This window comes from Armigeres subalbatus, chromosome 3 (assembly GCF_024139115.2).
Source record: "Armigeres subalbatus isolate Guangzhou_Male chromosome 3, GZ_Asu_2, whole genome shotgun sequence".
NCBI lineage: Eukaryota > Metazoa > Arthropoda > Insecta > Diptera > Culicidae > Armigeres > Armigeres subalbatus.
Window position 1 is genome coordinate 211701343 of NC_085141.1, and position 27459 is coordinate 211728801.

Sequence of the window (27459 nt, forward strand, 5' to 3'; positions counted from 1 at the left end):
ATGTGTTACATAAAACGGGGTGGAAATAGCTTATAATATAACAAATTATGTTATTGAAAAGACTATGATTATCCATAATGTAGGCAATTTACTTTGTCCAGCTGATTCAACTTTGAATGTAGGTTCAAGTTACGCCAAATATTTTTTTTACACGGTTCCTCAATTTCCCGGTTTACTTGATTTTTTTAAATACCACCTGAATTTTCTTTGATTTTTTGTTAATTTTTTCATGGGGTTAACTCATAGTTTCATTGACGCTGAGGGTCATAATTGACTAAAACACACCCGTGTAAAAAAGAACCGGGTGTATACTGAAGCTGGTACCTTCGTTTTGCCTTTCTCGTATACAAAGTATACGTAAGGCTATAGGATCACTCCAAAATCGAACTTTTGATAGGAGGCTCGGAGACCCATAGTATTATATACCAATCGACTCAGTTCGACGAATTGAGGTGATGTCTGTATGTGTGTATGTATGTGTGTGTGTGTGTGCACAAAAATGTGAGACACACTTTTTGGTACTTAGCATTATTTGATTTGCTTGCATCAAGTTGCAGTCGACGCGGATTGCGGTCTAGTTGTTTCCTATTGAAAATTGGCCCGATAGGTCATTGCGTTCCAAAGTTATTGAAAAAACATTGTTTTTCTGCCAAGGGTCCCTTGGGAAAAAAAATTCAAAAACGAAAAAAAAAATTTTTCAAAGATTGCTGCAATGCATTCAAATGACCGCAAAAACATATGAATTGATGGAAAAAGTAAAATCTATCCCCCTAACGTGCGTTTTTCTTATTATTTTATTGCGCGAGAAAGGCACCACTAACGCTAGGTGGATTGATCTGGGTTTTTTCCAATTCCTATCTACAAGAATCGTAGGCAATTCCGTAAAATTAAACATAACACATTATGTTATAATCTTGTTATGACGGTCATGAAATTTGCTTTCCTCCATCTTTGACAGAGAATTTATAACAAAATTATTGCAAGTTTTGTTATTTGTAACACATGTTGATATTATTGTGATAAAATTTAGTCGGGTTGGCAGTTAGCTCACAGGTTAACAGCTCGGCCCTTAGTAAAATCAAAATGAGGGTCAGAAAAAATATTTTAAGCTCTTTTTAGTGGAATGTATTCAACCGTCTAAGACGAGTTAAGTATCTCCCAATTAATTCCACCAATTATTTCGATATTTTTGCAGATACGTATTTCGACCACAGCTCGTCTTAGACGGTTGAAGATGAGGGTATTCAATACGCAAAATTATTATTATTATATTTTGGATTTATGCCCAGTTTTTATTAAAAAAAAACAATTTCCAAGGAAAATTCTCGCTTAACTTTTCAAAAGGACCTACAACAACATGAAAGCTACTGATTGTTGTGTTCAAATAATTTCATGAAAAAAAATGTTACTAAGGTCCTTTTGAAAAGTTAAGCGAGAATTGTTTGGTATTTCCGTCGGAAATTGTTTGGAATTTACATAAAAAATTCTTAATTTTCACCAAAAATTTGTTTCAAGTTTCTACAGGAAAATTACCACAAAATACACGAAAAGTTTTTGTTGAATATTTTTCGAAAGTAACATAGATAATTCTTCAGTTTTTCCGCGGAAGATTGTTCAGAATGTGAACATCATCAAAAAAAAAAAATGATTTCATTGGCAAATTGTTCGAAATTTTCATACGAAATTCATTGTAATTTGCACGGAATTTTCTAAAATTTCTATAGAAAATTCTTAGGAATTTCCAATAAATTGTTAAGAATTTAAACGTGTGTGTTTTTTTATTTTTACGAAAAACTGTTCGGTACTTCAACGAATAAAAAATCGTAATTCAGTGAATTTCTTTGGATCTCTACAGGGAATTCCTTGTGTTGTCCATAAGAAATTCTTCGGAGATTCAATGGAAATTATAGCCATTTGTCCGAATAATATGTTAAGTCGAATTGCATTTGGCTGAAATGAACGTTTGGGTGAAACGGTTATGCTTCGGAAAACAGTTTGGCCAAAAATTTCATTTGGTCAAAGCGACATACGACGGTATTAGGTCGAAAATGGTTTTAAAAAAAATGACATTTGGCCGATATTGACAAGTATCCGAAAGGCATATTCGGCCGAACTGGTAATTTGACCGATAAGTTGTTTGCCCTAACAGTTCATTTGGCTGAAAATGTTATTTGGCCGAAATATTCGTTTGGCCAAATAGATAATTTGGCCTGAAAATATTGTTTGGTAGAAATGTCCTTTCTGCAGAACAACCATTTCGACCAAACGGCATTTTCTTCCAAATGACCTATTCGGCTGAACGGTTTTTTTTTGGGAGAATGATCAATTCAGCAGAACGACACTTTCGGCCGAATGACCATTTTGTCCAAATGACTTTTTCTGCCACACGACCGTTTCAGCTAATTGAGCTATTTCTCCCGCTGTTTTTTTTTCAACTAAAGCAACTGTTCGACCAAATGATTTTCGGCAAAATAATTTTAGACTAGATGCGCTTCAGCGAAATGGTTTGTTTAGTCAAACGACATATTAGGCCTAGCAACTTTTAGCCTGATCTACAAACAATTGTAGCTATATAAGCTATAGAGGATAATTTTTGGTCATGTAAGAGCTTTATTTACCTTCAATGTTTTTTTACTTTCTGCCAAAATACTCTTCTCCGTTCAAAAATTCAATTTCTACGAGTATTTTTTGGATTTCAATGGGAAATCCTTTGAAATTTATACTTGAAGTTTTCTAACGAGAAATTGTATTAAAATTTGAACGAAATCATTGGTATTTCCACGAAAAAATCTCTGGAGCACTACACTATGTTCTAGGAAAAATCTCCGAAAATTTCACAAAATCTTCGGAATTTCCACGGAAAATTCTGCGGACTTCTTCAAATTTGAATCAGCGTGGAAAATTATAGATCACCGGCGTGACAAATTTCAAACGGCGGCGCGCCGATCCAAGAACGTTGGCGCACACCTCTACCTGTGCAAAATCCCCATACAATTCTAAATTTCACTTTCTTACATTTTTTTCGTAGTTTTCACATGAGAAAACATTGTATAAACCCGTCGGAGAATTATGCAGCAGATTTGCTGAAGGAAGGATGCATGTTTTATGTTTTATGTTTTATGTTTTATGTTTTATGTTTTATGTTTTATGTTTTATGTTTTATGTTTTATGTTTTATGTTTTATGTTTTATGTTTTATGTTTTATGTTTTATGTTTTATGTTTTATGTTTTATGTTTTATGTTTTATGTTTTATGTTTTATGTTTTATGTTTTATGTTTTATGTTTTATGTTTTATGTTTTATGTTTTATGTTTTATGTTTTATGTTTTATGTTTTATTTTTTATGTTTTATGTTTTATGTTTTATGTTTTATGTTTTATGTTTTATGTTTTATGTTTTATGTTTCATGTTTTATGTTTTATGTTTTATGTTTTATGTGTTTGCAATTTGCTACTACTTTTTGACCCCCCCCTGTCACGCTTTTTGCACGATTTTTTTTTACTCGCTGCTGATGTCATATTAAAAATTTAGAGACAGTACTCGTCGATAGAAGGAGGTCACCTAATCAAGAAACGGAAAACCAAATCGACCATGTTCTAATCGACGGTAAATTCTTCACCGACATCACGAACGTCCGCACTTACGGCAGTGCGAATATTGAATCCAACCACTACCTCGTTGCAGTATGCCTGCGCTCAAAACTCTCGACGGTATACAACACGCGTCGAAGTCGGACGCCGCGGCTTAACATTGGGCGGCTACAAGACGGTAGATTAGCCCAAGAATACGCGCAGCAGCTGGAAGTGGCACTCCCAACGGAAGAGCAGCTAGGCGCAGCGTCTCTTGAAGATGGCTGGAGAGATATTCGATCCGCCATTGGTAGCACCGCAACCGCTGCACTTGGCAAGGTGCCCCCGGATCAGAGAAACGACTGGTATGACGGCTAATGTGAGCAGTTAGTGGAAGAGAAGAATGCAGCATGGGCGAGATTGCTGCAACACCGCACGAGGGCGAACGAAGCACGATATAAACAGGCGCGGGACAGACAAAACTCGATTTTCCGGAGGAAAAAGCGCCAGCAGGAAGATCGAGACCGTGAAGAGACGGAGCAACTGTACCGCGCTAATAACACACGAAAGTTCTATGAGAAGTTAAACCGTTCACGTAAAGGCCACGTGCCACAGCCTGATATGTGTAAGGACATAAACGGGAACCTTCTTACGAACGAGCGTGAGGTGATCCAAAGGTGGCGGCAGCACTACGAAGAACACCTGAATGGCGATGTAGCAGACGAAGATGGCGGTATGGTAAAGGACCTGGGAGAACGCGCGCAGGACATAATCTTACCGGCTCCGAATCTCCAGGAAATCCAGGAGGAGATCGGCCGGCTGAAGAACAACAAAGCCCCTGGGGTTGACCAACTACCAGGAGAGCTATTTAAACACGGTGGTGAGGCACTGGCTAGAGCGCTGCACTGGGTCATTACCAAGATTTGGGAGGAGGAAGTTTTGCCGCAGGAGTGGATGGAAGGTGTCGTGTGTCCCATCTACAAAAAGGGCGATAAGCTGGATTGTAGCAACTACCGCGCAATCACATTGCTGAACGCCGCCTACAAAGTACTCTCCCAAATTTTATGCCGCCGACTAGCACCAACTGCAAGGGAGTTCGTGGGCCAGTACCAGGCGGGTTTTATGGGCGAACGCTCCACCACGGACCAGGTGTTCGCCATTCGCCAAGTACTGCAGAAATGCCGCGAATACAACGTGCCCATACATCATCTATTCATCGACTTCAAAGCCGCATATGATACAATCGATCGGGACCAGCTATGGCAGCTAATGCACGAACACGGTTTTCCGGATAAACTGACACGGTTGATCAAAGCGACGATGGATCGGGTGATGTGCGTAGTTCGAGTTTCAAGGGCATTCTCGAGTCCCTTCGAAACCCGCAGAGGGTTACGGCAAGGTGATGGTCTTTCGTGTCTGCTATTCAACATCACTTTGGAAGGGGTAATACGAAGAGCAGGGATTAACACGAGTGGTACAATTTTCAATAAGTCCGTCCAGCTATTTGGCCTCGCCGACGACATAGATATTATGGCACGTAACTTTGAGAAGATGGAGGAAACCTACATCAGACTGAAGAGGGAAGCTAAGCGGATCGGACTAGTCATCAACACGTCGAAGACGAAGTACATGATAGGAAGAGGTTCAAGAGAAGACAATGTGAGCCACCCACCGCGAGTTTGCATCGGTGGTGACGAAATCGAGGTGGTAGAAGAATTTGTGTACTTGGGCTCACTGGTGACTGCCGAAAATGACACCAGCAGAGAAATTCAGAGACGCATAGTGGCTGGAAATCGTACGTACTTTGGACTCCGCAAGACGCTCCGATCGAATAGAGTTCGCCGCCGTACCAAACTGACAATCTACAAAACGCTCATTAGACCGGTAGTCCTCTACGGACACCAGACCTGGACGATGCTCGTGGAGGACCAACGCGCACTTGGAGTTTTCGAAAGGAAAGTGCTGCGTACCATCTCTGGTGGGGTGCAGATGGCGGACGGTACATGGAGGAGGCGAATGAACCACGAGTTGCATCAGCTGTTGGGAGAACCATCCATCGTTCACACCGCGAAAAACGGACGACTGCGGTGGGCCGGGCACGTAGCCAGAATGTCGGACAGTAACCCGGTGAAAATGGTTCTCGACAACGATCCGACGGGCACAAGAAGGCGAGGTGCGCAGCGGGCAAGGTGGAAGATGACTTGCGGACCCTCCGTAGACAGCGTGGTTGGCGACGTGTAGCCATGGACCGAGCCGAATGGAGAAGACTCTTATATACCGCACAGGCCACTTCGGCCTTAGTCTGAATAAATAAATGATAACTCGTCGATAGAAAACGCACGCGATGGCATTTGAGCAAATCGCCACCTTCCTTTTGCCAGTGGAGATATATCAGCTTCCACACTGATATTCTTCCCTCCCCCTTCATACGAGAGTTTGGCAGATAGAAGGTCGTGCGATATGTGCCATCACAAATATTTTCCTCCGCTCGCTTTCAAATCGACTTATATGAAAACATTCTTCATGCCTGCCGTATCCTAACGGAACTATAAATTGTATACTTTCGCCTCTAATTCTATCATGAACATGTACGTTTAAGTTTGGAAGATGATATTATTATTTTCATAATTTAATCCATAAGTGATTTTCTCGCAACAAATTGCATTCGAAAGGTGGTCAAGCATTGTCGATCGCTACTGAATTTGATAACCATCGGTAATTGCGTTCGAAAATTATAAAGAAAATGGTGAACCAAACTAAAAAGGTTGGTGACTTGGCTTAATGCGAGAATAGTAGTACCACTACTAGGTGGTTTAATTTATTTTTGCCTTTCTCGTACAACAAAGTTGTACCGAAAGGCTATCATTTCACTACGAAAACGAGCTTTTTATAGAACCCTTGGAGACCCATAGTGTTATATACCAATTGACTCAGCTGGATGAGCTGAGCAAATGTCTGTCTGTCCGTGTGTATGTATGTGTGTATTAGAGTGGGGCGTCATGGTCATTTTTTCAAATCAATGGTTTTTTGAAGCCATTCTGGGTCCTGAGCAACTGTGCAGAATTTGGGACCGATTGGTTGCTTCCTCGCTTTCCGCATCGCGTTTGAAGTTTGTATGGAAATTAGTATGGGAGAACGCATATTTTTGCATTTCTACTACTAGAGGTTTCAGTTCATCGCAAACCAAGTGGCACATTACGTTCAAGTATAACCCAAAGGATGCCGAAAAACTTTGCTAAAGAAGGCACGTTGCTGGAACGTCCACGAAAAAAGTTATAACGCTTCAAACCATATGCAAAAAATCATTTATTCTGCCAGCACTGCCGAACTACGTGGAGCAATAATTTAACTGTGTGTTATTTCAAAATTATTGATTTTATAGGACTTTGGAGCTAATGGGAGATATTCAGAATGATTTCACAAAGTAAAAATTCCGACTTGAAGGAAAATGGGGTTTTCCCTCTGACAATTACAGGTTGTCCGGTAGTGCTGGCAGAAACATTGATTTTTTGCATATGGTTTAAACAATCAATTTTCGAAACCTAATAACATTTTTTTGTAGGCCTTCTAGCTGCGTACCTTCTTCGGCAAAGTCTTTCGGCATCTTCCAGACTATATGCTAACGTTTTGAGTCACGTGATTGATGATAAATTGAAGCCGCTAAGAGCAAACATGTTGAAAAGTACGTTTTCCCATACTAATCTCCATGTAAAATTAAAACGCGATGCGGCATGCGAGGTCGCAATTGGTCCATATTTTGCACAATTGATTGGGGTCCCAAAACGATTTAGAAAAACCTTGACCTCACTTGATCGGACGAAGTTTGCGTTTTTCGCAAACAGTTTCATTCGACAGGGGACAAAGCCTAGTTGATCACTATTGAATTTGATAACGATCGATCGTTGCGTTTAAAAGTTATAAAGAAAATGGTATTTTGAACCATATTAGCACCATATAAGGTTGGTGTGTTGGCTACATGCGAGAAAGTCAGTATCACTACTGGGTGAATTAAGTTGGGTTTTTCACTTATTTTGGATTTTGGATTTTGGAATCCAAGCGTTTTTTTTTTTATTTTGCCGATATTGACATTTTGCCAGTTTTTCTACGCGGATTATGAAATTGATGAAATACATGAGCAGCTAAAAAAATTAAAAAAAAAAACAAGTTTTTTTATTTTGAAATAGGTATGCAAGTAAATATGCAAGCTGCAGATCACAATTTGGAGTCAATATAAACCGAGTTCGAGTTCGGTCTAGGATGTTTCCGGGTGGGAAACATTCTCGACTCCCTAGGCATAGTGTATCCATTGTACTTGCCACACAAGATACATACTCATGCAATGGCGGGCATAGAAAAGCTTTCATTTAATAACTGAGAAAATGCTAATAAAATACTAAGTTGAAAAGCAGGCCAAGTTTCAATTGGAATGTAGAGCCATTGAAGAGGAAGAAAAAGAAAAATTTAATTTAAATTTAGATATGTAAAAGAAAAGCATCAGCAATTCTGAGCCAATCGGCATATTTTTGATGATCACAACTTTCTTCAAGATGTTCGACCTCATTTTATTGACCCGCGAATTCTTCCATATTATAAGATGCCATCTTCATAAATGTTCATCTTCCTAAGACTAAACATCTAAACTTCATCCACCTCAAAACCAATGTTTACCTCCTACCTGGTTTTCGAAAACATCTTCCTCATAATTTGTGGAATCCTAAGAATCCAGATAACAAACATGACTTTGCATTATGATCATCGATGTGAACAGACCAAGAATCCTCTTTGTCATCGAAAACTTCGTCGTCGGCGCTGCATCAAGGAACTTCTTGTGGCTCACTTGAGTCACAAGCTTTAGTAAATCTGAAATCACTTTGCTAACTATCTGTGCACATATATTTTAATTAACACTACATCAATATACAACACGCATAGCAGTGCTAAAAGCTGCTTGTCTGATACGATAAAGTTTTCCCACTTTTACTCTTTCTTTCTGTGCGGCTCTGCATTGTCACCACTTTGAGCTAAGTGAGGAAAAGTTCCGAAAACAGCGCGAACACACTTGAATGGAGCTGGTCTGTTCCCATATGAAGTGCGCTTTGTTTCTAACTCTCGAAAAATGAACAAAGTCTGAATAGAAGCTCCGACATCAATGCGCAAACTTTGGATAACTAGCGGCGATGCCGGTCGCCTCTCTTCCCGCGTTTGGCTTCCAACTGTCTCCGTAAATTTCAATTCGACTTATTGACAAAGCACATGCCAGCGTGTTGCATGCTTTTTTGCACTTTCCCAGAAAACGGTTTTCCGATGCAAACATTTTGACTAACAAGAACAAACAAAGCGATTCCAGAACAAGTCGTGCAGTAAAAATATCGTAGTTCATGATCCTTCATTACTAGATTCAATCAGGACACTATACTTTGGCAGTCAAGATGCATCTTTTGACTTCTGATTATCACTCTTATCTAAACTATAAACATTTCTCGTTGCTTACGAATTTCTTGGGACTAAATATGCAAGCTTAACAACGTTGCTGGTGTCCGACAAAGTGCACGTCTCGGCATCACTCAGCATCAGCATACTTTTGATGGATGAAGTTTGAAATTCATGCATAAATACTCTTAGATAAGTCGACAAAAGTTCGGTTTGTTCTCCTTGCAACAGTTCAAAATAAAGAAACAAAATATCCCTTTCTTTGAAGTGAACGAAAACTCAAGAAACTGACTCCATAGAAACAGCATATTAACTCATAATCGTTGAATTCCTCGAGAACTTCATTCAAACTTGTATGTACTGCTTTTTGCATTATTCGTTATTCGCTTTACTCACTTTTGAATGCAAAACTCCGGTAAATGCGATTCGGCCAAAGTTTGTTGTTTTCTTTTTGTCGTAAAATATGTTTCAACACCAAACCCACAGGCACCACCGACTGGAGGGAAAACTTTTTACGGATGACAATTCCCACAAACTCACATTATAGCACTTCTGCACTGGACGTTCGTCGCGTTCGAACTAAGCGTGCCCGTAATCACCTATCAACTTCTTATACAATACAAATCACTTCTATTAGTTTGCAAAGAATTCAAATCAGAGGCACCAAAGTTCTGTTCCTGACCGCACCAAAGTTGACACTGACTCTCCGAATCAGAGTTTGAGCTTGTCTGCATTTTGCATTCGTGTCGCTGACCCATTGAGCGACTGGCTACCAGATTTGGGGTCCGGCGACCAGAAGAAGCACAGCGGAAGAGTGAAGGGTTGTGGTCGACCTCGCACTTTTGCGTACGGGTTGACAATAGCTGCCGTGAGGATAGATCTCTGTGAGACTCATTTACTTCTGTTTCGCCGCTGGTCACAGCCCAGCTGCCGCCGCGATGAATTGCAGCTCTGTGTTAAAACAGTGAACGGTGACTGTGCTAATGATGCTGGGGTAGATAATTGAAGAAGCTTATTTAACACCCTGCCAGAAAGAAGCCGTAATTGAGCTTAATGCTTTGTTCGATGTAACACCGCAAAGCAATGGGAAAGTTGCGAATAAGCTACCATATCGGGTTATAGCAGAATCATATTGCGTTTTATTCAGAAAGAACTAGGTAATTTGTTCCATTATTAATAACTCTTATATCAATAACATTCGCAAAATGGACAATTTCGGCATGATCTGAGGCTTGATAAAAATAACTACAATAAGAAACAAAGCTATTTGTAAGGGAGACCGGGGTGGTTTGACCGAGTATATTTTGTGAACACGCTCTTGGGCGCAGTATATCTATCTTATTTTGGAGGGGTATTAGGCCGCCTAAGCACCGACGTAATCTTAGGTGTTTTTCTGTTACAGTTTGCACAGTAGCAGGTTTTTTGTGTTTTTGGTGCCAATGAGAAAATTTATTTTATTGTAGAGTAGTATTTGGTCGGGGTTCAGCCAAACCGCACCAAGCGGCTTTTCGACTGACTTGTGATATTTTGTTCGTACAAGGACAACGGACATAGTTTCATATCAAATTAAGCATACATTTGCAGTAGGATATCCTCAGTTATGGGGTTGAGGGATATTTGATGCGATTTGCGATTAATTAAATCTGCTAAACGAAAGTTTGAGCAAAAAACTCGGTAATTTTTCGTTGGTTTCGTTTCCGGAAAAACTTCCGGAGGAATTCCCTGCGGAACTTCCGGAGGAATTCCCTGCGGAACTTCCGGAGGAATTCCCTGCGGAACTTCCGGAGGAATTCCCTGAGGAACTTCCGGAGGAATTCCGGGAGGAACTTCCGGAGGAACTTCCGGAGGAGTTCCCGGAGGAACTTCCGGAGGAATTCCCGGCGGAACTTCCGGAGGAATTCCTGGAGGAACTTCCGGAGGAATTCCCGGAGTAACTTCCGGAGGAATTCCCGGAGGAACTTCCGGAGGAATTCCCGGAGGAATTTCCGGAGGAATTCCCGGAGGAACTTCCGGAGGCATTTCCGGAGGAACTTCCGGGGGAATTCCCGGAGGAACTTCCGGGAGAATTCCCGGAGGAACTTCGGGGGGAATTCACGGAGGAACTTCCGGAGGAATTCCCGGAGGAATTTCCGGAGGAATTCCCGGAGGAACTTCCGGAGGCATTTCGGAGGAACTTCCGGGGAATTGGAGGAACTTCCGGAGAATTCGGAGGAACTTCGGGGAATTCACGGAGGAACTTCGGAGGAATTCGGAGGAACTTCGGAGGAATTCCGGAGGATCTTCCGGAGGAATTCCCGGAGGAACTTCGGAGGAATTCCCGGAGGAACTTCGGAGGAATTCCGGAGGAACTTCCGGAGGAATTCGGAGGAACTTCGGAGGAATTCGGAGGAACTTCCGGAGGAATTCGGAGGAACTTCGGAGGAATTCGGAGGAACTTCCGGAGGAATTCGGAGGAACTTCCGGAGGAATTGGAGGAACTTCGGAGGAATTCCCGGAGGAACTTCGGAGGAATTCCCGGAGGAACTTCGGAGGAATTCGGAGGAACTTCCGGAGGAATTCCCGGAGGAACTTCCGGAGGAATTCGGAGGAACTTCGGAGGAATTCCCGGAGGAACTTCGGAGGAATTCGGAGGAACTTCGGAGGAATTCCCGGAGGAACTTCCGGAGGAATTCCCGGAGGAACTTCCGGAGGAATTCGGAGGAACTTCGGAGGAATTCCCGGAGGAACTTCCGGAGGAATTCGGAGGAACTTCCGGAGGAATTTCGGAGGAACTTCCGGAGGAATTCCCGGAGGAACTTCGGAGGAATTCGGAGGAACTTCCGGAGGAATTCCCGGAGGAACTTCCGGAGGAATTCGGAGGAACTTCGGAGGAATTCGGAGGAACTTCGGAGGAATTCCCGGAGGAACTTCCGGAGGAATTCCCGGAGGAACTTCGGAGGAATTCGGAGGAACTTCGGAGGAATTTGGAGGAACTTCCGGAGGAATTCGGAGGAACTTCCGGAGGAATTTCGGAGGAACTTCCGGAGGAATTTGGAGGAACTTCGGAGGAATTCCCGGAGGAACTGTCGGAGGAATTCCCGGAGGAACTTCCGGAGGAATTCCCGGAGGAACTTCCGGAGGAATTCCCGGAGGAACTTCCGGAGGAATTCCCGGAGGAACTTCCGGAGGAATTCCCGGAGGAACTTCCGGAGGAATTCCCGGAGGAACTTACGGAGGAATTCCCGGAGGAACTTACGGAGGAATTCCCGGAGGAACTTCCGGAGGAATTCCCGGAGGAACTTCCGGAGGAATTCCCGGAGGAACTTCTGCAGGAATTCCCGGAGGAACTTCTGCAGGAATTCCCGGAGGAACTTCCGCAGGAATTCCCAGAAGAACTTCCGGAGAAATTCCCGGAGGAACTTCCGGAGAAATTCCCGGAGGAACTTCCGCAAGAATTCCCGGAGGAGCTTCCTAAGGAATTCCCGGAGGAACTTCCGCAGGAATTCCCGGAAAAACTTCCGCAGGAATTCCCGGAGAAACTTCCGGAGGAAATGCTGGAGGAACTTCCGGAGGAATTCCGGGAGGAACTTCCGGAGGAACTTCCGGAGGAATTCCTGGAGGAAGTTCCGGAGGAATTCCTGGAGGAACTTCGGAGGAATTCCCGGAGGAACTTCGGAGGAATTCCCGGAGGAACTTCCGGAGGAATTCGGAGGAACTTCCGGAGGAATTCGGAGGAACTTCCGGAGGAATTCGGAGGAACTTCCGGAGGAATTCCCGGAGGAACTTCCGGAGGAATTCAGGAGGAACTTCCGGAGGAATTCCCGGAGGAACTTCTGCAGGAATTCCCGGAGGAACTTCCGCAGGAATTCCCAGAAGAACTTCCGGAGAAATTCCCGGAGGAACTTCCGGAGAAATTCCCGGAGGAACTTCCGCAAGAATTCCCGGAGGAGCTTCCTAAGGAATTCCCGGAGGAACTTCCGCAGGAATTCCCGGAAAAACTTCCGCAGGAATTCCCGGAGAAACTTCCGGAGGAAATGCTGGAGGAACTTCCGGAGGAATTCCCGGAGGAACTTCCGGAGGAATTCCCGGAGGAACTTCCGGAGGAATTCCCGGAGGAACTTCCGGAGGAATTCCCGGAGGAACTTCCGGAGGAATTCCCGGAGGAACTTCCGGAGGAATTCCCGGAGGAACTTCCGGAGGAATTCCCGGAGGAACTTCCGGAGGAATTCCGGAGGAACTTCGGAGGAATTCCCGGAGGAACTTCCGGAGGAATTCCGGAGGAACTTCCGGAGGAATTCGGAGGAACTTCGGAGGAATTTGGAGGAACTTCCGGAGGAATTCGGAGGAACTTCCGGAGGAATTCCCGGAGGAACTTCGGAGGAATTCCCGGAGGAACTTCCGGAGGAATTCCCGGAGGAACTTCCGGAGGAATTCCCGGAGGAACTTCGGAGGAATTCGGAGGAACTTCCGGAGGAATTCCCGGAGGAACTTCCGGAGGAATTCGGAGGAACTTCGGAGGAATTCGGAGGAACTTCGGAGGAATTCCCGGAGGAACTTCGGAGGAATTCGGAGGAATTCCGGAGGAACTTCCGGAGGAATTCCCGGAGGAACTTCCGGAGGAATTCGGAGGAACTTCCGGAGGAATTCGGAGGAACTTCCGGAGGAATTCGGAGGAACTTCGGAGGAATTCCCGGAGGAACTTCGGAGGAATTCGGAGGAACTTCGGAGGAATTCGGAGGAACTTCCGGAGGAATTCCCGGAGGAACTTCCGGAGGAATTCGGAGGAACTTCCGGAGGAATTCCCGGAGGAACTTCCGGAGGAATTCGGAGGAACTTCGGAGGAATTCGGAGGAACTTCCGGAGGAATTCCCGGAGGAACTTCGGAGGAATTCGGAGGAACTTCCGGAGGAATTCGGAGGAACTTCGGAGGAATTCCCGGAGGAACTTCGGAGGAATTCCCGGAGGAACTTCCGGAGGAATTCCGGAGGAACTTCCGGAGGAATTCCAGAGGAACTTCCGGAGGAATTCGGAGGAACTTCGGAGGAATTCCGGAGGAACTTCCGGAGGAATTTCGGAGGAACTTCCGGAGGAATTCGGAGGAACTTCCGGAGGAATTCGGAGGAACTTCCGGAGGAATTCCCGGAGGAACTTCCGGAGGAATTCCCGGAGGAACTTCCGGAGGAATTCCCGGAGGAACTTCCGGAGGAATTCCCGGAGGAACTTCCGGAGGAATTCCCGGAGGAACTTCCGGAGGAATTCCCGGAGGAACTTTCCGGAGGAACTTCCGGAGGAATTCCCGGAGGAACTTCCCGAGGAATTCCCGGAGGAACTTCCGGAGGAATTCCCGGAGGAACTTTCGGAGGTTTATGATGAACTCTTTAGATATTAAAAAAGTCACCTTAATAACGATTAAAAAAAAAACTTCCGGAGGAATTCCCGGGGGAACTTCCGGAGGAACTCCCGGAGGAATTCCCGGAGGAACTTCCGGAGGAACTTCCGGAGGAACTTCCGGATGAACTCCCAGAGGAACTTCCGGAGGTATTCCCGGAGTAACTTCCGGAGGGATTCCCGGAGGAGTTTTCACGCCGTCCACCCATCCGTAAATTTTCTTCATGATTCGGCCACCAATCTTTTGACCGCCTCTAAGTTATCACCTCCACTATTTTTATGAGTTGGAATAGCTTCACGATACCTCGTAACATAATTACAGACATACTACATACTTCGCTCGACATCTACGACACTCCATACTATCCTTGAGTACAGATATTAATAATTTGAAATTGATCAAAATGATGCCCTCATTAGTTTTTTGAGTTGGAATAGCTCCAATGTACCTCATAACTCCATTACAGATACACGACAGAATTCGATCAATATCTACGACACTTCAAACTATCTTTGAGTACAGACCTTAATGTTCAAATAGATCAACTCGAAGATCTTTGATATCCTCTCTAGTTTCATGAGTTAAAATAGCTCTAAGGTATCTCGTAACACCATTATAGACGCACCACAGAATTCGTTTAATATCTACGACACTCCAAACTTTCTTTGAGCTCTGACTCTCATATTCAAATTGATCAACAAGAAGATCTTTGATATCCCCGCTATTTTTATGAGTTAAATTAATAATGGAGTTATAGCGTTAGTTGCAGTAACTTGAATGATTGGAATTTTGTTATCATTTAGTCTAAGTTACTGAAGCTATAACTCTAACTCCGTTACTAGTGAAATTCAAACAACAAACAATAAGGCAGATTTGCAGAAAAACCTTCGCACTAGAAGTCCACCATACAACACATTTTGAAATTCAGCTTCTGGAATGAAATATTGACAAACTACTAGATGATCGAACGCAAATTATTAAATGATCGATAACATCTTTGCTCTTGTAAAAATGTCCCATGGGGCTTCATCAACTAACACACAAGCTAAAGTACCAATCAATCACTCTGTTGGTCTCGAAGACCTCCAAGATCTGAACTCAAGAATAGTTTGGAGTACCGTTGATGTTCTGGTAACACTTCGATTTCATAAAAATAGTTTCATTATGCCTCAAGTACCATTGCCAAATTCATATCAGGATTGAGGCCCCGTAAAACGTTTTGTTGTTTATGTAGATTATCAAGATCTGAACTCAATGAAGGTTTGGAAGTCCTTGAAGATCTCTAAAATAATTAATCTCTAAAAAAAAATATTTCCCTCATATTTCTACTTTTTCATGGTTTGCTTCCGTTTTTGAAGCAGTATTAGCATTAGCATTAGCATTTAGCAGTTTGCACAAATTCGTAGGTGGTACAAGCCAAGACTATTGTATGAGAGTAGCATCACTTTCATCCGTTACCACAGATATTGATTTGGGACTAATCACTAACTCTTAGATGGAAGCAATGTACTCTCCAATAGTCGAGATCTGTCCTGGCCACGTCCTTGCAAATGCTGAGGAAGGGGAAGGATGGTTTGTTGGACACCTACTTAAGAAAGATGCAGAGAACTCTACGACCTCTCATAGGTGCCGCGGGTGGTTTTGGGATTATGTGGAAGGTTATAACAGTAGGAATCGTTTTGGTATAACGTGAAACACAGAAAGCACTAAGATAGAAATACAAAGTAGGAAAGGGACGAGCATGGAATTGAACCCACGACCTCCTGCTTATAAGGCAGAAGCGGTAGCCACTAGACCACCGAGCTCGTCTGCTTCCGTTTTTGAAGCAGTATGTCCAAAATTTATGTTGAAATACGGCGAAAAAAAAATCCGTATCGAATCGGTTCAACACACGTAAAATGGTTCCAATGATCATCTCGTTGCACCATATTTAACAAAGGACTAGCATGCAACGAGCATCAGTACTGTAGAAAACATTTTTCAGACGAAAGTGTTGCAACCGTGCTAAGAACTCACACTTCGCAGCGCAATGGGATTTAATGCCTGTTGACACTAGCCACACAGCAACGAGGCGCACATATTATTGAGAGTTGAGAAAGTACTCCTTCATCTTATAATAAAAAATTCTCACCATAAAAAGCTTCAACAAATGCTTTCTTCCAAATAACTTTATCTCACCGTTTTCGATTTCAACTTGCATAATACCTGAATATTACAAAGCGTCACGTGCTACGTCTTGTGTTTCCGCACTCTTTCAAGCGCTATTAAGTTCTTCTGTTGAGGCGTATAAAACGGCGTGCGACGCTCCAAAGCGCAAGCCAACACAAAATAGCCAATAAAAAGTCCAAATGTATTCACCTAGAACTGACAATACTGTTCTTGTGCATTTTAGAGAGTTATGCGGTGAAAAATGTGCAAGTATTTCGTAAAATTCATCATAATTTAAAATTTAATAACTTTAGTAAATGAAATAAAATATAAAATTTAAGTCGAGATTCAATTCATTATTATTTCTGGTATTGTGATGAAAAATATGAGATGAGGTATGAGCTATTAATAACGTAACGTAAATTGTATTTGTACTTTTGCTACAACTTTGTGGAACAGTATAGTTCTCACTCTGTGTATATGAAACTGCTAGCAATGTTCTATTAGACGACGTTGTAGAAATGAAAATTCACCTTTTAAGTTCACCATACAACACATTTTGAAAATCAGCTTCTGAAATCAAATACATATTACCTACTAAATAGGTCAAACTCTGGCTAAATAATTACTATAACTAAAAACAAAAACAATTCCTGATCTAGGGTAAACATATTACCTTTCAGTACAACTTTGTGTAGGAGACAACAGCCATAACGAAAGTTAAGCCCAGCGTGACTAGCGTGGATTGGGGTGGTGTTAATAATAACAATACCAGGCGAACCACCGACAAAAGTGGATAACCATTCTCCAGCAGACGTAGAAGGCAAGCTCGATGGTGCGCGCCCGTTGAAACACACGGCAACAAAAAGCACTAAATTGGTGTGCTCGGCTGTTGAACTGGCCACTGATCCATTCTTCGTTGTTTGCAAACAAAACACTCGAGAAAAATACTCAAGCATTCATTTTCCTGGGTGTTGCTGGCTGCTACACTTGACAGCGGAGAAATTACGACGGGAAAGACAGAGTTTTGCCTCCTGCTTGAAACTTGCGAAAGCAGCATCTCCAGTGGTCCTCCGCTTCGCCAATATTAGGCACTTCTGGTCGACTAAGCTGAGGCCAGGGAAACTGGACGGAGCGGCCATCCAGAAGCACTCCCCCCCAGAAGCAATGAAGTAACTCACATAAATTTTTGGTTAAAATTTTGGTGCTTTGCACGAGCTGCGGTACGAAACGAGATTTTATCTTGTTATTGAATTAAATTGAAACTAAACTGGGGATTTAAAGAGAGGAAAACCTCGCCAACGATGGAATTGCTTTTCTTTTCAGCAGGAAATGGAATTTGACTCAACATCGCAAGTGCAACCCATAAAGTGAGTTGAGATATAAGTTTTGAGGCAATATAATGGCGTTTCTGTTTGTTGTTTTTAAAAAACATGTTTGAAATTTGATTTTTTTTTCCTGAACTTGATCAAGATCATTATGAAGCAGTTACCCAAGCAACACATATGTTGGAAACCAGTTTATGAAACTAACATATGACCAAATTTGGTCATATATGAGCTATTGCAACCAAATCAACGTGAATTGTGCGGTTGGGAGATTAATAATCATGATTCATGTTTTACTTTAAGATAAAGTTTTGTTTAGCTCAGAATCATAATATGCTTTTACGTGTCTCACCATCGAAATTCATGAGAATTGAACTTTTTAACCTGTATCATACGTTTATGCTCAAAATATTCAGCATGTTGATTATTATCTTTGTCTTCTTTAATTACAGGTACGTTGACGGTCTTCTAATAACAATCAACAAGGTAAGGTACTTAACATACAGCACGTTAATTGTTTTCCAAAATGTGGATTAAATAAATTTTGAAATATTATATTTGTTTAGATGAATTGAACACTTTATTAAAGTGCAATATGGCAACACCATTGCCATATTGCACTTTAATAAAGCAAAAATAAGTCTGGGTCACACGAACCGACTACTGACACGCACAAACTACTGAATCCTTCTATGACAGTTTAGGAAAAACTACCGAAAGGCTATGATTTCACTCCAAGAACGAACTTTTTATAGAAGGCCCAGAGACCCATAATGTTATATACTCGACTCAATCGACTCAAGCGGAGCACATGTCTGTCTGTTCGTGCGTCCTTTATTTTTGGACAGTTTCGAAAAAAGAACGCCTTGGAATCGACACACTAATTGATGTAATGTATTCTCAAACCAATACGTAATTGAACAAAAATAAATTAGCACTTTTGAAAGCGGAAATTGCAATAATTTGAGTAATACTTTCCAATCAAAAGCAATCAAAAAGTTCCACGGAAAAGAATATCAAAATTTCCAAAAATAAATCAATAAACACTAACACAATTTTCCACCAAATTTTTTTTTTATAAAATAATTAAAACTTTCCACAAAATAACCAATAAAGAGCAAAAAAACACGAAAATTTCCATAAAGAAAAAAAGCAATAACACTGAGCATTTTTCAATACATGAACCATTCTTCAAAAGCGTTTCAAGTTCATAGAAAATTTTACAAATTTTATTGCTTTTTTGTATTTTTTTATGGAAATTGTCAAATTTTTTTATTGCTCTTCATTGATTATTTGGGGGTTTCTTTCATGAAAAAAAAATATTTTGTGGAAAATTTTGTAATTGTTTTTGCTGATATTGATTTATTTATTTTCATTTATTGAACGGCTACTCAGTCTTGCACTTATTACAATGAGTTTTGCCTTTCTCGTATACTAAGTATACGTAAAGGCTATAATTTCACTCCAAAACCAAACTTTTGATAGAAGGCTCGGAGACCCATAGTGTTATATACCAATCGACTCAGCTCGACGAATTGAGGTGATGTCTGTTTGTGTGTATGTATGTATGTGTGTGTGTGTATGTGTGTATGTGTACAAATTTTGTAGACACACTTTTTGAAACTTTGCATTACCCGATTTACTCGCAACAAGTCGCATTCGACGGGGAATGCGGTCCCATTGTTTGCTATTGAAAATTGGCCTGATCGGACATTGCATTTCGGAATTATTGAAAAATCATTGTATTTTCCCAAGGGTCCCCCCTTGGAAAAAAAAAAATTCTAAATCGAAAATTTTTTTTTTTTCAATAATGGTGGGAATGCATAGTAATTAATGCAAAAACATGCAAAATGATAGAAAATATGCGATCTATCCCCCTAAAGTGCTTTTTTGACCTTTCCTATGTGATTTTTTCAGTACATTTTACGATGCACGAGAAAGGCATCGTCGCCGCTAGGTGGATTAATCTGGGTTTTTTATTTACCCAACGTTTCGACACGGGGATTGTGTCGAAACGTCGGGTAAATAAAAAACTCGTTGTAATAAGACTGAGTAGCCGTTCAATAAATGAAATTAAAACGTACGGTCGATCCATAATCAGTGATTTATTTATGAAAACATGGTATTTTTACTAAGGGTATGCGATAAGACACTTTTTCCTAACGAAACGAAACGAAACTTAGAATGTCTTTGTTCACTCGAAACGAGACGAAACGAAATATAGATTTGCTTTCGAGACTTCGAAACGATACGAAATCAAGGTCTATTTAACTCGAAATTTAACGAAACGAAACGATTTTTTTTTTGGCGGAATTTTTATTGAATTGATTTTACATTATGTACCCAATTCTGATTTTTTTGCCTTTCTCGTATACAAAGTATACGTAAAGGCTATAGGATCACTCCAAAACCGAACTTTTGATAGAAGGCTCGGAGACCCATAGTGTTATATACCAATCGACTCAGTTCGACGAATTGAGGTGATGTCTGTATGTGTGTATGTATGTGTGTGTGTGTGTGTGTGTACAAAAATGTGAGACACACTTTTTGGTACTTAGCATTATTGGATTTGCTCGCAACAAAATGCAGTCGACGCGGATTGCGGTCTAGTTGTTTCCTATTGAAGTTGGCCCGATCGGTCATTGCGTTCCGAAGTTATTGAAAAAACATTGTTTTTCTGCCAAGGGTCCCCCCTTGGGAAAAAAAATTTCAAAAGCGAAAAAATTTTTTTTTTCAAAGATTGCAGCAATGCATTTAAATGACCGCAAATACATATGAATTGATGGAAAAAGTAAAATCTATCCCCCTAAAGTGCTATTTCGACCTCTCTTATGTGTTTTTCTTATTATTTTAATGCGCGAGAAAGGCACCACCAACGCTAGGTGGATTGATCTGGGTTTTTAAATCAAATGACTGCTTTGCGACCAATAGAGTTATAGTACAACAGATGAAGCAGTCTGTGATAAATCGCCGCGTTCTCGTTTATTGGCGAAAAGGCAATACCCCAGCATCTGTGCCGCTTTCAAAGGAATTCATCGTGGAGTATGTGGTGCACCCGAATCTGATCAATTTTGTATCAGTTCTGTTTTATATCAGTGAGCATATGAATATATAAAAATTGTGGGATTTTTTCTGATTCTGATTCAATTTCTGTTAAAACCCTTATTTCACTTAAGAATTATGTGGTTATGCTGAAACATACTTCATATTGACTTATCAGCGTGGTGTAATAGTATTGAGCTAACACAAACCCAGGAAATGAATAATTATTTTTTATTTTTTATCTAGTGGGATACTCATTTTATCAATATCTGGCAGGCATATACGCAGATAGAGAATAGTTTTAATAGGCTACATTTGTTCGCTAGACGAATCCTCTGCACATTTCTAAAATGCACAAATATATGTACACCCAGGTTTTTGTTTACGCGGTTTGGTTTTAGTCGTTTAAGACCTTCACCGTCACTGTAACAATGAATAAACCCCACGAAAAATTTCACAAAAAATCAAAGAAAATTCAGGAGGTATTTAAAAAGCTGTGAAAGTTCGGGTTCACCGAGAAATTAATAAATTCCAACCGTGTAAAAAAAAACCTGGGTGTATTTCAGAAATGTGATTGCAATGTTTTTAGGACAGCAGATTGTCCGTTATGAAGAAATAATTTTTACTTTCTCATACAAAAACTTGTAACAATAGGATATCATTTCCTTCCAAATTCAGCCTTTTTATGGAAAGCTCGGAGACCCATAGTCTTATATACAATCAACTCAATGAACCAAGCTATTTTCTGTTTGTCGTCGATTGTACATAAGAGGCATGCAAAAATTGTTCTTAAATTTTCATCCTCAACAGACTTCAATTGATTGCAAGAAACAGCTGCTAAGGAGAGTATGAGCCGGTCACGTCTTTACAATCAATTTATGATCAGGAGAGTAAAATTAGTTTGACTCATTGTTATAAGAGACCGAGGAATGCTCTGCATCTCCGTGAGCGCCATGGGAAAGGAATCATTGGTTAGTTGAAAAGGTAATTCGAGTGAAGCCACCATGGTAAGTGACAATTTTTTATTGTAAACGAAGTTATTTTGAAAACTCGAAGACGAAAATCGTGTCAATCCAACGCAAAATCAAAGTGCTTAGTTTAATAATAATGTTTTCCTTATGGTCTTCTTAATTCTTAAGTGGTGCTTAGTCATGCGTTCATACCTGGTTTGGAAGAGTTGAAGAAGTCGGCCTTTAATAAGAAAGAAGCATTCTAAAAATACTTCACAACGGCCCTAAGAATCCACGTCACTACTTTGCATCTTTTACAAAGTTGTTCTGATCTGATTCATATCTGATTACATTCACACTCTGAGCCTGACACTTTTGAAAAAAAAATAGGATATAACAGTTAAGGATATTTTTCGTTTTCTATTAGGCATTTCTAAGAAAATATTGAAGACGTTTTATAGAAAACGATATACGTCGACTTATGTAGTAAGCGTTACAGGAAAAATGTGTATAACATTTAGTTTGGAAAACAGCTCAACAAACAATTTCAGCTGAATAAGCCAGTTTTTAGTGGAAGAAGACTCTTTATGGCTTAATAAGCGCTTCACTCGCCTCAAATTTTGTTAGGAACTTCATGATTTTGTTTAGCGGCGCAACCAAAATTTTTGATAATACACGACCGTACGAGTACTGGTACATACTGGTTTATGTCTAAATTTGTTTCGAAATTCCGCGGAATTCCGTTAAATTCCGTTAAAAGCTAGATTTTTGTAGCGGAATTTTTGTAATTTTACGAAACGAAACGAAATCAAGAAATCAGATTTCGCCTTGCTCAAATTCCGCGGAATTTCGTTTCGAACCACCTAAAACGAAATTTTTCGAAATACCGCACATGCTTAATTTTTAACGTGGAACATTTTGATTTCTTCTTTCATAATAGCATTTTTGCCTTTCGCATATGCTAAGTATACGTAAAGGCTATAGGATTACTCCAAAACCAAACTTTTGATAGAAGGCTCGGAGACCCATAGGGTTATATACCAATCGACTCAGCTCGACGAATTGAGGGGATGTCTGTATGTGTGTATGTATGTACGCATGTGTGTGAACAAAAAATGTGAGACACACTTTTTTGTACTTAGCCTTATCCGATTTGCTTGCAACAGGTTGCATTCGACATTGAGTTTTCCCCCATTTTTTGGATTTTTTTAAATCGAAAAAAAAATATATTTTTAGAAACTGCTGCAATGCATTTAAATGAACGCAAATTAATGTAAATTGAAGGAAATAATTTAATCTATCTCCCTAAAGTGCATTTTTGACCTATCTTATGTGCTTTTCTTGCTACTCTTATGTGCTTTCTTGTATTGAAATGCACGAGAAAGGCATCATCACCACTAGGTGGATTATTCTGGGTTGTTGCTTTTGAAAGTGCTAATTAGTTTTTGTATTGTGGAAAATTTTCAATTCTCATACTCTTATTTCATTATTGGCAATTTTCTAATTTTTTATGGAAAATTTCTAATACTCCATGGAAATTTTATTTTGCTGCCTACAATTTCTTTTCAAGATTTGAAATTTGTATTTTTTCATTTACCTGAAATTATGCGTATGCAATATTGCGGACCAAAAGGACTGTTTGTATACTTGGTTCAACATTTTGACTCTAGCCTAGCTATTTTGCAAAAATGCTTTAAAAATTTCCAAAAAGTAATACTTAAAAATTGTTACTTTTTTGTCCATTATTTCTTCATTTTTGAATTGATAATATAATACTATGAGTTCGGGATAAATTAAGAGTTCTAACGATAATAGTATTTCTCTCAGTTTTGGATTTCTTGTATTAATTATATGAATAATGATTCTGTCGAAACTAAAATTGGTAAAAGCTACGAACCATTTTTAAAAGGAGTATAAGAAATTTACAAAAAATAAAATAATTATCACCCCGCTTCCCTTTTGAAGCCTTTTAAAGTTTCCACCGCAATCTCTGAAATTTTCTCTCCAACGGTTACACAGCTTTGAATATTTTAATGAGCTTTCATGATGTTGGAATCTCTTAAGGTTCAACAATAAGATAATGAGGATACAAAGATAGATCTTACCGTTTTTTTTTTTTAATAATATTCTGTACCACTTATGATACATTGATGAGGAACACTTAGCTATTCAGCATTGATTTTCGATAATTTTCGATTGTAATAAATTCAAGAATTTGATAGTACAACGACTCTTAGTAGAAACAGTGTTTTTATGCACTTAAGAGCTTGAAAACCACTTTAACAAAAGTAAACGGAACGAATTCCAATGTTCACAAGACTTGTAGAGCACACCAAAAGCTTCCGTTTATAGGTTATCGCGATGATTTTCGGCGTTTATATCTCATGTTAGATTTTTTTAACACTACATCGACTTGAGCCACCTCGAAAAATTTTATCCGAAGCGTTATTTCCCGGGTAGACGATATTAGCTCATTAACAGTAGAACATGATATTAATAACAAAACATGATATGATCTTGTTTGAAATAAGAGTAAATATAACAAGCGAAAATAACAAAAAAAAATGCACCGAAATATCATTGAAATATCAGGTTTTGCTATTAACAAGAACTTATCAATATCTTGAGCTATTAGTTTGTTCTTGTTAATATCAAAACCTGATATTTTAATGATATTTCGGTGCATTTTTTTGTTATTATCGCTTGTTATTTTTACTCTTATTTCAAACAAGTTCATATCAGGTTTTGTTAACAAAATCACGGCTCCTATCCGGGTTCAGAGCACATACTATCAAAGCAAAACATACCTCGAAAAAAAACGTATGTATCTATTGGACTGGATGCCGAGGATGAGAACATAGCAAAAGCCTTGGTAGAACTGGTACATAGTTTTGGTTGAACTCCAGAATGTTTTGGAGAACCTTGAACATCTCGTATTCCTGAAAATTGATCACTGTCTCAACAGTCAGGATGACTCAACTTGATTAAGTTTTTAGAATTATCAAACAAATGTGGTATAGTATCCAAACATTTCAGATTAATCTGCATGATCTCAGAAGCGAAATCTCCCCAAGTTTTCGGATATCGGGGTCTTCAGCGCATAGTCAAACTGCATCTCCGATATTTTTCCTGTTAAGCTGACATCCCAGTAAACATTTTAGCGGGAGAAAGTGGAGACCTAGCTTTCATCTGTGATTTTCACAGCCAACCTAAAAAAAAGGCTGGGCATGTACTGCGCAAGATTTATTAGTTGACGTAACAACCATCGCATGTATTTTGGACGATTTGAGACAGTCGGGTAACGATGGTATTTTGGACATTTGAATGTATTTTGGACTTTTGACAATTCATTTCATTTATTTAGTCTACATCTAAACAGATAACACTGAATCAACAATTTGACGCCACAATACACGGTTCGAGGCCGCATGTCTCCATCCTCGAATACGCCTCACGCTCGCCAAGCCGTTTTGCACCTGGTCTGCCCCGTCTCGTACCTGCCGGATCGGGAGTGAACATCATTTTTGCAGGGTTGTTGTCCGGCATTCTTGCATCATGTCCTGCCCATCGTACCCTTCCGGCTTTAGCTACCTTCTGGATACTGGGTTCCCGGTAGAGTTGGGCGAGCTCATGGTTCATTCTTCGCCGCCACACACCGTCTTCTTGCACACCGCCAAAGATGGTCCTAAGCACCCGTCTCTCGAATACTCCGAGTGCTTGCAAGTTCTCCTCGAGCATTGTCCATGTTTCATGTCCGTGACAACCGGTCTTATTAGCGTCTTGTACATGACACATTTGGTGCAGTGGCGAATCTTTTTTGACCGCAGTTTCTTCTGGAGCCCGTAGTAGGCCCGACTTCCACAGATGATGCGCCTTCGTATTTCACGACTAACGTTGTTGTCAGCCGTTAGCAAGGATCCAAGGTAGACGAATTCCTCGACCACCTCGAAGGTATCCCCGTCTATCGTAACACTGCTTCCCAGGCGGGCCCTGTCGCGCTCGGTTCCGCCCACAAGCATGTACTTTGTCTTAGACGCATTCACCACCAGTCCAACTTTTGTTGCTTCACGTTTCAGGTGGGTGTACAATTCTGCCACCTTTGCAAATGTTCGGCCGACAATGTCCGTGTCATCCGCGAAACAAATAAATTGACTGGATCTGTTGAAAATTGTACCCCGGCTGTTACACCCGGCTCTCCGCATAACACCTTCTAGCGCAATGTTGAACCACAGGCACGAAAGTCCATCACCTTGTCTTATTCCCCAGCGCGATTCAAACGAACTGGAGTGTTCGCCCGAAATCTTCACACAGTTTTGCACACCATCCGCCATTGCTTTGATCAGTCTGGTAAGCTTGCCAGGGAAGCTGTTCTCGTCCATAATTTTCCATAGCTCTACGCGGTCTATACTGTCGTTTGCCGCCTTGAAATCAACGGACAGATGGTGCGTTGGGACCTGGTATTCACGGCATTTTTGAAGGATTTGCCGTACAGTAAAGGTCTGGTCCGTTGTCGAGCGGCCGTCAACGAAGCCGGCTTGATAACTTCCCACGAACTCATTCACTAATGGTGGTATCAGGTATCAGGTATCAGAACGTCGGCTCAGGAGGCACGTTCCCCCCAATTTGGGAGATTTGTGCCATCGCCTTTACTGGCCTTTCTCATCATTTACCTGACGGAAAAGAAAGTGAAAAGGGGAAAGGAAGAAGAAGTAAAGTTGGAAAGGAGAATGGAACCATTTATAGGAAAGCCAATTATGTAGACTCTTACGCATTCAGCTAGGGACTAAAGAGAGGTGTCACAAAAACACAGAGGACGTCACAAAGTACATTGTAAAAATCGCATAATGCGAATCAATATAGGTGGCAATTTGTTAAAAACTAAGTAAAACACATATTCATAACCCCATTCTTATTGAACCTCACGTTGAGATTGAACAAGAGTAGCCGAACCCGAACGTCAAGAACGACTGATGTACAAAACAAAAGCAGAGAAGTGATGGGAGTAGATTTTCTCTATAGCATGTAAGTTATCATTAATTCAAATATTGTATCTAAAAAACTAAAAAATAAACATTTTTTTTTTTTATTTATTTCGTCAAACATAATGTAGACTACATTAAAAAACTTATAACTATGTTCTATTGTAACTAATGTTCCTAAAATATTTTCTTAGGCTCATACGAGGCATGGCTAAATCAATTGCTTCACAATACTGATTGTAAACAGACATCATTTGATTCATTGGACTAAATTTTGCATAATTTGTTCGATGATGACAGGTGGCAAACAAGTTTCGATTTCTCAATTGCCGAGTAGGAGTGTAAAAATTTAAACAAGACAATAGTTTGGTGGAATCAATGCGGTGCGAAACAATATCATTCACAAATGAGATCATGAGACTGTGTATTTAAGGATCCGCTGATGATGACCGAACATATTAGTAGGTCGAAACGTCCGGTAATTTGCTTAGTTTAAATTAATGTTCACCGAAAAAAGCCGATGAAAATAATCTCACATGATTAGAAGCGGTGATGATCTCTTGTTAAACAAAATAATCTCACAACGTCAAGAACGAAACACAGAGTACACTGTGAAAAACGCATCATGCGAATCCATATAGGTTA

At 40.5% G+C, this 27459-nt stretch overlaps 2 protein-coding genes across 3 annotated transcripts in view; one reads left to right on the plus strand and one right to left on the minus strand.

Moving 5' to 3' along the window:
* The window catches only part of LOC134219103 (uncharacterized), a 103184-nt gene extending 93455 nt beyond the window's left edge, over positions 1 to 9729 (minus strand). The window contains exon 1 of one of the 2 annotated variants that reach the window (XM_062697799.1): positions 9540 to 9729. The gene's annotated coding sequence lies outside the window, so the exon portion shown is untranslated. Of the gene's footprint in view, positions 1 to 9395 lie in introns of both variants that reach the window. The other variant, XM_062697796.1, reaches the window with a different exon arrangement.
* The window catches only part of LOC134219102 (uncharacterized), a 434839-nt gene that overhangs the window by 179428 nt on the left and 227952 nt on the right, over positions 1 to 27459 (plus strand). The gene's annotated exons all lie outside the window — the stretch shown is intronic.